Source organism: Ostrinia nubilalis, chromosome 1, assembly GCF_963855985.1.
Source record: "Ostrinia nubilalis chromosome 1, ilOstNubi1.1, whole genome shotgun sequence".
Taxonomy (NCBI): Eukaryota; Metazoa; Arthropoda; class Insecta; order Lepidoptera; family Crambidae; genus Ostrinia; species Ostrinia nubilalis.
Genome location: NC_087088.1, coordinates 35,001 through 45,000, shown reverse-complemented (window position 1 = coordinate 45,000; position 10,000 = coordinate 35,001). Strand labels below are relative to the sequence as shown.

The window sequence follows — 10,000 nt, the reverse complement described above, 5'->3', positions numbered from 1 at the left end:
TTCCCGAAAGCTGCCCGCCGAGCCATTGTAGTAACGTCGGCGGATCGCTAGATGACATATTTACGGTTAGAACTAGGGCGGTATCTAATCGCCTTCGAACCTCTAACTTTCGTTCTTGATTGATGAAAACACCTTTGGCAAATGCTTTCGCTGATGTTCGTCTTGCGACGATCCAAGAATTTCACCTCTAACGTCGCAATACGAATGCCCCCAGTTATCCCTATTAATCATTACCTCGGAGTTCTGAAAACCAACAAAATAGAACCGAGATCATATTCTATTATTCCATGCACGAAATATTCAAGCAGCATTTTGAGCCCGCTTTGAGCACTCTAATTTGTTCAAAGTAAAATTGTCGGCCCATCTCGACACTCACTGAAGAGCACCGCGATAGGATTTTGATATTGAACCGACGTTTGACCGTCGGCTCACCGACGATATGCTCCGCAAACGTGTCAGTATCACCGCGGATGCGGTGCACCGACAGCGCGGCGCACAAATGCAACTACGAGCTTTTTAACCGCAACAATTTTAGTATACGCTATTGGAGCTGGAATTACCGCGGCTGCTGGCACCAGACTTGCCCTCCAATTGTTCCTCGTTAAAATATTTAAAGTGTACTCATTCCGATTACGAGGCCTCGTAAGAGTCCCGTATCGTTATTTTTCGTCACTACCTCCCCGTGCCGGGAGTGGGTAATTTGCGCGCCTGCTGCCTTCCTTGGATGTGGTAGCCGTTTCTCAGGCTCCCTCTCCGGAATCGAACCCTGATTCCCCGTTACCCGTGACAACCATGGTAGTCGCAGAAACTACCATCGAAAGTTGATAAGGCAGACATTTGAAAGATGCGTCGCCGGTGCTGGACCGTGCGATCGGCAAAAGTTATCCAGATTCATCAAAATTAACGACTTCGAACGCGAGGCCCTCCGTCGATTGGTTTTGATCTAATAAAAGCACTCGTCCCATCACTGGTCAGAGTTCTGATTGCATGTATTAGCTCTAGAATTACCACAGTTATCCAAGTAACTGAGTAAGATCTAAGGAACCAAAACTGATATATTGAGCCATTCGCGGTATCGCCCTAATACGGCTTGCACTGAGACATGCATGGCTTAATCTTTGAGACAAGCATATAACTACTGGCAGGATCAACCAGGGAGCTTACACATATTATTATACATATGATAGCTCTCGTTAAAGAATATTAACGAAGAGTGTGTTTGGTGTCTATAGCCCAATTCGACGTTTGACCGACCGAACTGGGCTTGACTACTGTGTACACTGTTCGCAGTTACAACGTGTGTCGTGAGGCGAGTCTTTGCAACACTCTATAAATTAATATAGAATGCTAGAAAAACACACCCACATAGCGCTCACAGAGGCGCCCACACTGAACGTTCGCATAGACATAACATTCATTCATCACATTTTATAATAAAATCTAACAAATTTCGTATCATGAACGATATGTCAGCCCGGTGTTGGAAAAACCACCCTACCTCTCACGATTTGTCGACACCATCACTACAGAGACATATACATCATTGAAATGTTTGCGTGTTGTGAGTGTGTGCTATAGAATACATAAAAATATACACATATATTTGATACGCTGATGTAAACGCTAAAAAGCCATCATCGCCCTTATGTAAGGTTAATGTGGCGGGAAGCGTTACAACGAAGCGTATTAAAAAGTGGCCAGTCGAAGCGCGTATGCAAAAGCACAGATAACTGCACATAGCGCGGACACATTGCCCGAGTGAGACAGATCTTTATTACGAATTCGATCATACAACCCATCCGTAGATCTACAAAGTTTAACAAGCGTCCAATGAGCCACACACTAAGTCCCGTCAATCTCATTGAACATCCGAAACCTCAGACGCCAACAGAGTGTACATACAGAGTGAAAAAGTTAAAGTTTCATCAACTCTTTCACCACTTTGCTTTAAAACACAACTTATAAACGCACCGATCCGTCGTACGCAGAGTGTGCTGCGCGCGCGCATCATGTTTATAATACATTTGAGCGTGCGCGCGCGCTCTGCGCACGGCGGTCGCTGTGTTACTGATCTCGCTCGGCCGGACGCCGCCGACGTCGCGTTTGTCTGTACACTCTCTCGGTTCTCGAGTGGAAGCCGCGAATGGAAAAGAAACATTTTTAACGCTATGCTCGTACGCTGCTGCGCACGCGCAGCTTTAAATGCTAAGTGTAAAAAAAAAAAAAAAAAAAAAAAAAAAAAAAAAAAAAAAAAAAAAAAAAAAAAAAAATTAAAGTGACACACCCCCTATATGTATAACCAGATAATTAATAATTAAAAAAAAAGTTAGGTTAGATTAGGTTAGGTTAGGTTAGGTTAGGTTAGATTAGATGATCCTTTTTTTTTTTTTATTAAAAAGATGATACAGAAAAAAAAAAATTGATTGCGATTAAAGTGTTAAAAGCGACACCCCATAAATCACGAAATAGGAAAATTAATAATATTAATAACACATAAATACAATAAAATAATTAATTAAAAAAAAAAAACTTTCGTATTAAGAACAAAAAATATTAAATTATTTTTGTTAATTCGAAATTATTATTATAAATCACGACTTTTTTTTAATAAAGAAATTAAGATTTTTAGTTGTATTGATACATTTTTTCCTATTTCGTGATTTGTTGGAAAAACAAACAAAAAAACTAATTGATGTATATGATTAATATTCAAAACTATTCAAAACTTTAACTAATAAATATATACCATAGTGGGTGTATAAAATTAGGCCTTTTAAAAAGTTAAGTACATAATTAAATTTTGTTAAATACCCAATTATAAATAAACAACAGTTGCACTTAAAATGTTTGAGTGTGTTATGTAATTATGCAATTTTATATTAATATATAAATCAAACTAATTTGTAATCCCTGAAATTACTTAAAACTTTTGAAGACCTAAAATTATAATTAATAACGTCGTTTTGCACCAAGTTTTTAAGACATTTGTCTAGAATAGACAAAATGTACAACACTATCGGTACCTGAAGTCTGATTAGATTTTTAATTACACGGAATTTTGACATTTTAGAAGTGTTGTCAACATTAAAACATATCCACTAATAAAAAATGGAGAGCATTTCCACAAATTAAAAAATAAACCTTCAAAGAATTTAAGGTTTCAATTTAAAAATGTACTGATCCTTTTAAAATGCTTATTTGAGTTTTTATTATCATATTTTTGAAGTTACAATAAAATTAAGGACATTATTTTTCTATTACTGGACTCGCTGGCCAATATCCATAGGTTACAAACCTTTTTTTATGTAAATCTTTGTTAGTAAAATCTTCGTTTCATAAAATAGCTAATTTAACAAGATGCCAATTTTATAATCCAAGTTGATTATGATGACGACAATGATGATTGATGATCATCTAAATATATAAAAGGAGAAACTGACTGACTGACTGACAGATCAACGCACAGCCTAAACGGCTAAACGTAGGCACTTGAAATTTGGAAGGGACGTAGCTTAGGTACCGTAGAGGTGCACTAAGAAAGGAATTTCCGAAATTCCCACGGGAAAAACGGGATTCACGCGTACGAAGTCGCGGGCGGCCGCTAGTCAATATATATTTTCGTTTATGATATTAATATTATTTTTAAACTAATAATTATTATTATTATGTTGTTTTACTGTGTTAAAAACGCGTTATTTTTTCTATTCAATCTCTAAAATGTACATAATAATTAGTGTACATTGAATTCACAAAACAAACAATAACAATCATACTTGTTAGTTGTACTTGATGTAATTCAGTTTCATATTTTTATTACCTTTATTCCAACAATTCAAAGCAAAAAGAGGTTTAATACATCTGAATTGCCAAAAAACGAATTAAAAATCAAGACTGTAGTGGTGATAATATAATTTTATTATTGCAATGATTACTGAAAAGTGTGTTATGTAAGTACCCAAATTATTGCACAGTAAATTATATTATTATTACTATTAGGTATGATTTAAATTCAATTTTGTGTGAAGATTGAGACAAGGACATAATATTTCCGCGCCCGGGCGACACCTGTCGGGAACCGACCGAACTTCACTGTCCGCTGACGTGGGTGCCATTAGCGCGAGGTGCGCTATTATCCCAATAGATGGCGCTTTAGCAACATTTCTCGGGTAGTGACGTGTAACAGTCGATAGTGAATAAAGAGTTAAATTATGTATAAATTTAATAATAACACAACACACAGAATCATTCATTATTATGCAAGTATACGTATGTAGTGAAAATAAATACCAACAACAGTATAATCTATTGCTTATATACATACAGTAACATTATTTAATTTTATCGTTAATTTATCAACTAATTATAGACATCGACATTTTTTACATTTTTAAAACATTTATTAATTTGATGATAATAATAATAATATTATTATTTTTTGATATTCATAATAATACAAATAAAATAATATCGATACTCGAATCTACAGAATGTTATGCTACATCACTACCCAAGAAATACTGCTAAAGCGCCATCTATTGAAACAATTGCGCACCTCTCGCTAGTGGCAGGCACCCACGTAATTTCTTCACACACGCCAGCGGTTCGATAGGTGTCGCTCGTGTACGAAAAATATTATATTTATTTTCTACACAACGAAATTTTATAAAAATTAGTAATAATTTATATGTTACGGTAAATATGATAAATGTGAAAATTATGAATAATCGCCGGTTATTATGAATAATTACCTCATGATTTGGTAAATGTGATGATTAATATGAGATCATTTATGTGTGTATAAACTAAATATGGCAAAGTAATGTTATGCAAAAAAACATTCCAAACTCATTTTGCCAAATTATATTTAATATATGATATCAAAATGTGAGGCTGCACATGAGCGCTGTACACGAGCCGGTGTTCTCTCTTTTATGGTATTTGTTAGTATTAAGGTTACATTATGTAATAATCACTGATAAATGTGATTAATTTATCACTTTTACCAAGCCTGTCGGTAATTATTCATAACGACCGGCGATTATTCATAATTTTCAATTTATCACATTAACCGTAACATATACTACGAATTTGAGTAGTGAAATAAATGCATAAATAAATATTTTACTTTTAAATTATCGTTCATTATTTTAATTATTTATTAAATGTAATATAAAAAAGAAAAAATAATATATTGTATTCAATGTCATCTATTTTCAATTTTTACATTTTTTAAAATTTTATTTATGTCATAAAAAAAAAACATTATAATCATTATTCATTTTTAAAAAAAGTAGCTGCACAAAAAAACATCGGCATCATTCATCAATCAAACGACAATCGCGACGCGACCAACCAGCGACCTCCGTTTGCGCGCGAAGCCTAATTTATTTACAACTCCGCTGACCAGGTCAATGTATTTTTTTGTTTTTGCATTTGGAATAACCTAAAAATCAAACCAAACCTAACCTAACCTAACTTTTCAAAACCTAACTTTTTAGAACGTAACTTTTTTGAAAACCTACCTTTTGAAAACCTAACCTTATGAAACCCAACTTTTTGATAACCTAACTTTTGAGAACCTAAATATATGAAATCCAACTTTTTGAAAACCTAACTTTTGATAACCTAACTTTTGAAAACCTAACTTTTGAAAACCTAACCTTTGAAAACCTAACTTTATGAAATCCAACTTTTTGAAAACCTAACTTTTGAAAACCTAACTTTTGATAACGTAACTTTTGAAAACCTAACTTTTGAAAACCTAACTTTTGAAAACCTAACTTTTGATAACCTAACTTTATGAAATCCAACTTTTTGAAAACCTAACTTTTGATAACCTAACTTCTGAAAAGCTAACTTTATGAAATCCAACTTTTTGAAAACCTAACTTTTGAAAACCTAACTTTATGAAATCCAACTTTTTGAAAACCTAACTTTTGAAAACCTAACTTTTCATAACCTAACTTTTGAAAACCTAACTTTTCATAACCTAACTTTTGAAAACGTAACTTTTTGGAAAAACTAATATTTTGTTGGTTTTGGATTTTGGGGCAGTGAGTGAGTAAAAGGTTGCAAAGCTGAAAAAAAAAAACTTAAAGGAACCCACGTACGTTTTCTAAAAATAAATAAATACAATAACATACCGATTTTGTGTTGAATCCTCTAGTTGAAGGCGCCGTTTATATGATTGGACGAATTCAACTATGTACCTGTGAACAAAAGAAAATAAAAATAGGTATGGTTTATAATATATTTTAGTTTTTTATAAACTAAAAAAAAACATACAAGAAGACAAATTTTAACTGATTCGTTATTTAAGTCTAACAAAATTTAAACGAATGTTCAAATTTTGTTAGACTTAAATAACGAAAATTAAAACGACTGATCGTGGAACCTGCACTGAATGAATGAATGAATGGTAAACGTTTAAACGAATGTTCACATTTTGTTAAATTAAAAAAAAGAAAACGATCGTCCTCGGACGAATCACCTGGCGTAGGGCTGAGTCTCAACAGATCGCAGCACGACGCTGCTCTACCGAGCACAACACCCCGCCAGGAACGTAAGTCGTCTACAGACTATTCCGAGCCCCGACATCGAACTGAGGTAAATTCGAACCTTCAGAGCCATGGTGCACGTGTTAAACCGACCGCACCGATCTCTGCGATTCAAATGGGCTTCGACGTCGCACCTTACGATGTAAAGCGCGACTAGTAAAGTCACATTGTTTAGAGCCTCCCGACTCTCGGGGCTCCACAGTGAGCATATCCTTGCCGGATTCGGCTAGGCTGGCTTCGGCCTTAGAGGCGTTCAGGCATAATCCCGCGGATGGTAGCTTCGCACCACCGGCCGCTCGGCCGAGTGCATGAACCAAATGTCCGAAACTGCGGTTCCTCTCGTACTGAGCAGTATTACTATCGCAACGACAACGCCATCAGTAGGGTAAAACTAACCTGTCTCACGACGGTCTAAACCCAGCTCACGTTCCCTTTTGATGGGTGAACAATCCAACGCTTGGCGAATTTTGCTTCGCAATGATAGGAAGAGCCGACATCGAAGGATCAAAAAGCAACGTCGCTATGAACGCTTGGCTGCCACAAGCCAGTTATCCCTGTGGTAACTTTTCTGGCACCTCTTGCTAAAAACTCTTTATACTAAAGGATCGATAGGCCGTGCTTTCGCAGTCCCTATGCGTACTGAACATCTGGATCAAGCCAGCTTTTGCCCTTTTGCTCCACGCGAGGTTTCTGTCCTCGCTGAGCTGGCCTTAGGACACCTGCGTTATTCTTTGACAGATGTACCGCCCCAGTCAAACTCCCCGCCTGGCAGTGTCCTCGAACCGGATCACGCGGGAGTTTAAACGGTGACGAGCGTTGCCGCCACGCCACCACTCTGCACGCTTGGAACGAAACACCGTGCGCCCGCCGAGTAAATCGACCGCGCACCGCTTCCGCCCAACCGAGTAAGTAATGAAACAATGAAAGTAGTGGTTTTTCAGCGACGACCGCCGAAACGATCTCCCACTTATGCTACACCTCTCATGTCTCCTTACAATGCCAGACTAGAGTCAAGCTCAACAGGGTCTTCTTTCCCCGCTGATTCTCCCAAGCCCGTTCCCTTGGCTGTGGTTTCGCTAGATAGTAGATAGGGACAACCCACCACCACCCATGGCCATGCCAACCTTGCGGTTATAACTGGCCGAATCGCGGGAGATGCGCGCGGAACTGCGTCTGCCGTAGCAGGTTGCACTCTGCCGCGCGCAACGCTTGACTCCCTACAAGTTCTTTGTTCTATATCCTTGTCCCTATGTGTGCTATTCTCCCCGTTCTGGGGCTGCGACTATCACAAAAACAGGTGGCACCCTATGGCGCCGAACTGTCCGGTGCTGTCCTCCTCACATGCCACTTGTACGCGAACGCCTTGAGCCGTTTGAAGTTCGCCTCTGACGCAACTAGATCGGGGTACCAAGCGGGGCCGTGCGTCTCCAGCACGACTCCCTGCAGCAGCTCCTCGCGTATGTCCCTATATAGGGGACAATCCCACAATATGTGGTGACGGTCCTCTTCGAGCTCACCGCAATCGCAGCTCGCACTGTCCCTCAACCCCATGTTGCACAGCCGCTTGTTAAAGCAGCCGTGCCCCGTAAGAACCTGGGAAGTCACATAATCTGGTTCGACCCAGCGCATGCTGAGTCTCCCAGACACGTCGGGGAAAAACTGATGGAGCTCCCGACCCTTCGTCTCTCCCTCCCACCTGGTCTGCCAAGTATGCACGACTGACTCCAAAATTTCGCGTTTTCGCCTGCTCATCTCGTCCCTGGCCGCGGTCTGGCGTGCCACCTCCGTGCTGCCAGCCCGGATCACCTCGAGGTCCGCGGGTAGTACGCCGGCAAGCACCGGGAGCGCGGCTGTGCTGACCGACCGATAGGCTTTGGTCAGTAGCACCAGTGCAGGCCGCTGCCCCCGGAGAAGGGTGCCGCATACGGATTGCACCCGAAGGCGCTCGTGCCAGCAAGCCGATGCATACGTAAGGGTTGCAACGAAAGTGCCCTGGTACAAGATACGTAGGCCATGATATCGAATGCCCCAGGAAGACGCCGACACGCGCGACATCTTCCCGAAGCATTTGGCCGCGCGATCTACGATCCCTTGCGCATGCATCGTAAACAGGAGACCGCTGTCGATTACCACTCCTAGCACGGTTGTGGCGTTCACTGATCGGATCGAGGCACCCTCAAAGCGAATGACCGGGGGTCTCTGGAGTTTTCCCCTGATCGTCATCGTGGATGACTTGGCAGGGGAAAAGCCCAGTCTGTTCCGGACGCCCCAGTCGGTCACCAGACTTAGGGACTCGGCGGCCGCTGCTTCGATGGCAGCCCTCGAGTTTGCCTCGATCAATATGGTGACGTCGTCGGCGTAAGCCACCATGCTGACTCCCCCAGGCAGCGGCAATCGCAGCAGGTCGTCCATCAGGACGTTCCACAACGTTGGTCCGAGCACAGAGCCCTGCGGACATCCCATGGTGGAGGCCTTCCACAACACGCGGCTACCCGTGATCAGGCCCACCCGGCGCCCAGAGAAGTACCCCGCTAGCATCTTGTAGATGTTCGGCGGGCAGCCTCCTCTTTTGGCCTTGACCATGATCATGGGCCACCACGCGTTGTCGAACGCACCAGAGATGTCAAGATAGACAGCTTGGACATAGCGCGCTGTGGACGTCTTGCCAGCACCTATAACGGCGTTGAGTGCCGTGACCGTGGACTTACCCCGAGAGAATCCGTGTTGGCAGTCCGAGATCCCGTTCGAAATCTGAGGCGCACAGTATAACATTACGCGTTCAAGTAACTTGCCTAGGACAGAGAGAAGCGTAATTGGACGGTACGCTTTTGGGTCAGTGAGTGGCTTTCCGTTGCCCTTTGGCAGAACCAAGAGACGACCGTCTTTCCAGACGTCCGGGAAGACGCCTTCGTCTATACAGCGGGCATACACCAGGTGGAATTCCACTGATGCAGCGGCCCAGACTTGGCGCAACATCCTGGCGGTGACCCCGTCGAGCCCTGGTGCCGTGTTAGGCAATTGCCTAATTATGAAACCCAGGTAGTCTCTAGAAGGAGGAAGGGCGTTGGGACCTGAGGGGAGGATGGCAGCCGAGATCCGCACCTGTTTGTGATGCTCTGTGTCCTTAGACGGGTCGTCGTCCGGGCACAGCGCATGCACAAGGCCGTGCATGGCCTCATCAACCGTCCCCGCATGTCCTTCGGCAAACTTGGTGCCATTCACGATGTTAGCTGGAGGGCGAGTCCTCCCGCTAGCCACTCGGTAGGCCAGGCCCCAAGGGTCCTGATTGCCGGACTCGGCAAGCCTCCGGTAAAACGCGCGTTCCGTTTCTTCCTTCCTCCTCCTGTAGAGTGCCCTATGCTTGTGGAAGGAGTCCCTAGTGGACTCCTCCTCGACACCGCCTCGCTTTCGCGATCGCTGCCATCTCCGGCGTGAAGCGCCAC

The 10,000-nt window shown here is 42.0% G+C and overlaps 1 non-coding gene and 1 pseudogene across 1 annotated transcript in view; both read right to left on the bottom strand.

Annotated features, from left to right (window-relative positions):
- Positions 1–1,158, bottom strand: part of LOC135077343 (small subunit ribosomal RNA) — a 1,903-nt gene extending 745 nt beyond the window's left edge. The window contains exon 1 of the ribosomal RNA XR_010258445.1: positions 1–1,158. This exon is cut by the window's left edge and continues 745 nt beyond it. This is a non-coding gene — a ribosomal RNA (small subunit ribosomal RNA).
- Positions 1,159–6,481: 5,323 nt separating this feature from the next.
- Positions 6,482–10,000, bottom strand: part of LOC135077413 (large subunit ribosomal RNA) — a 7,623-nt pseudogene continuing 4,104 nt past the window's right edge.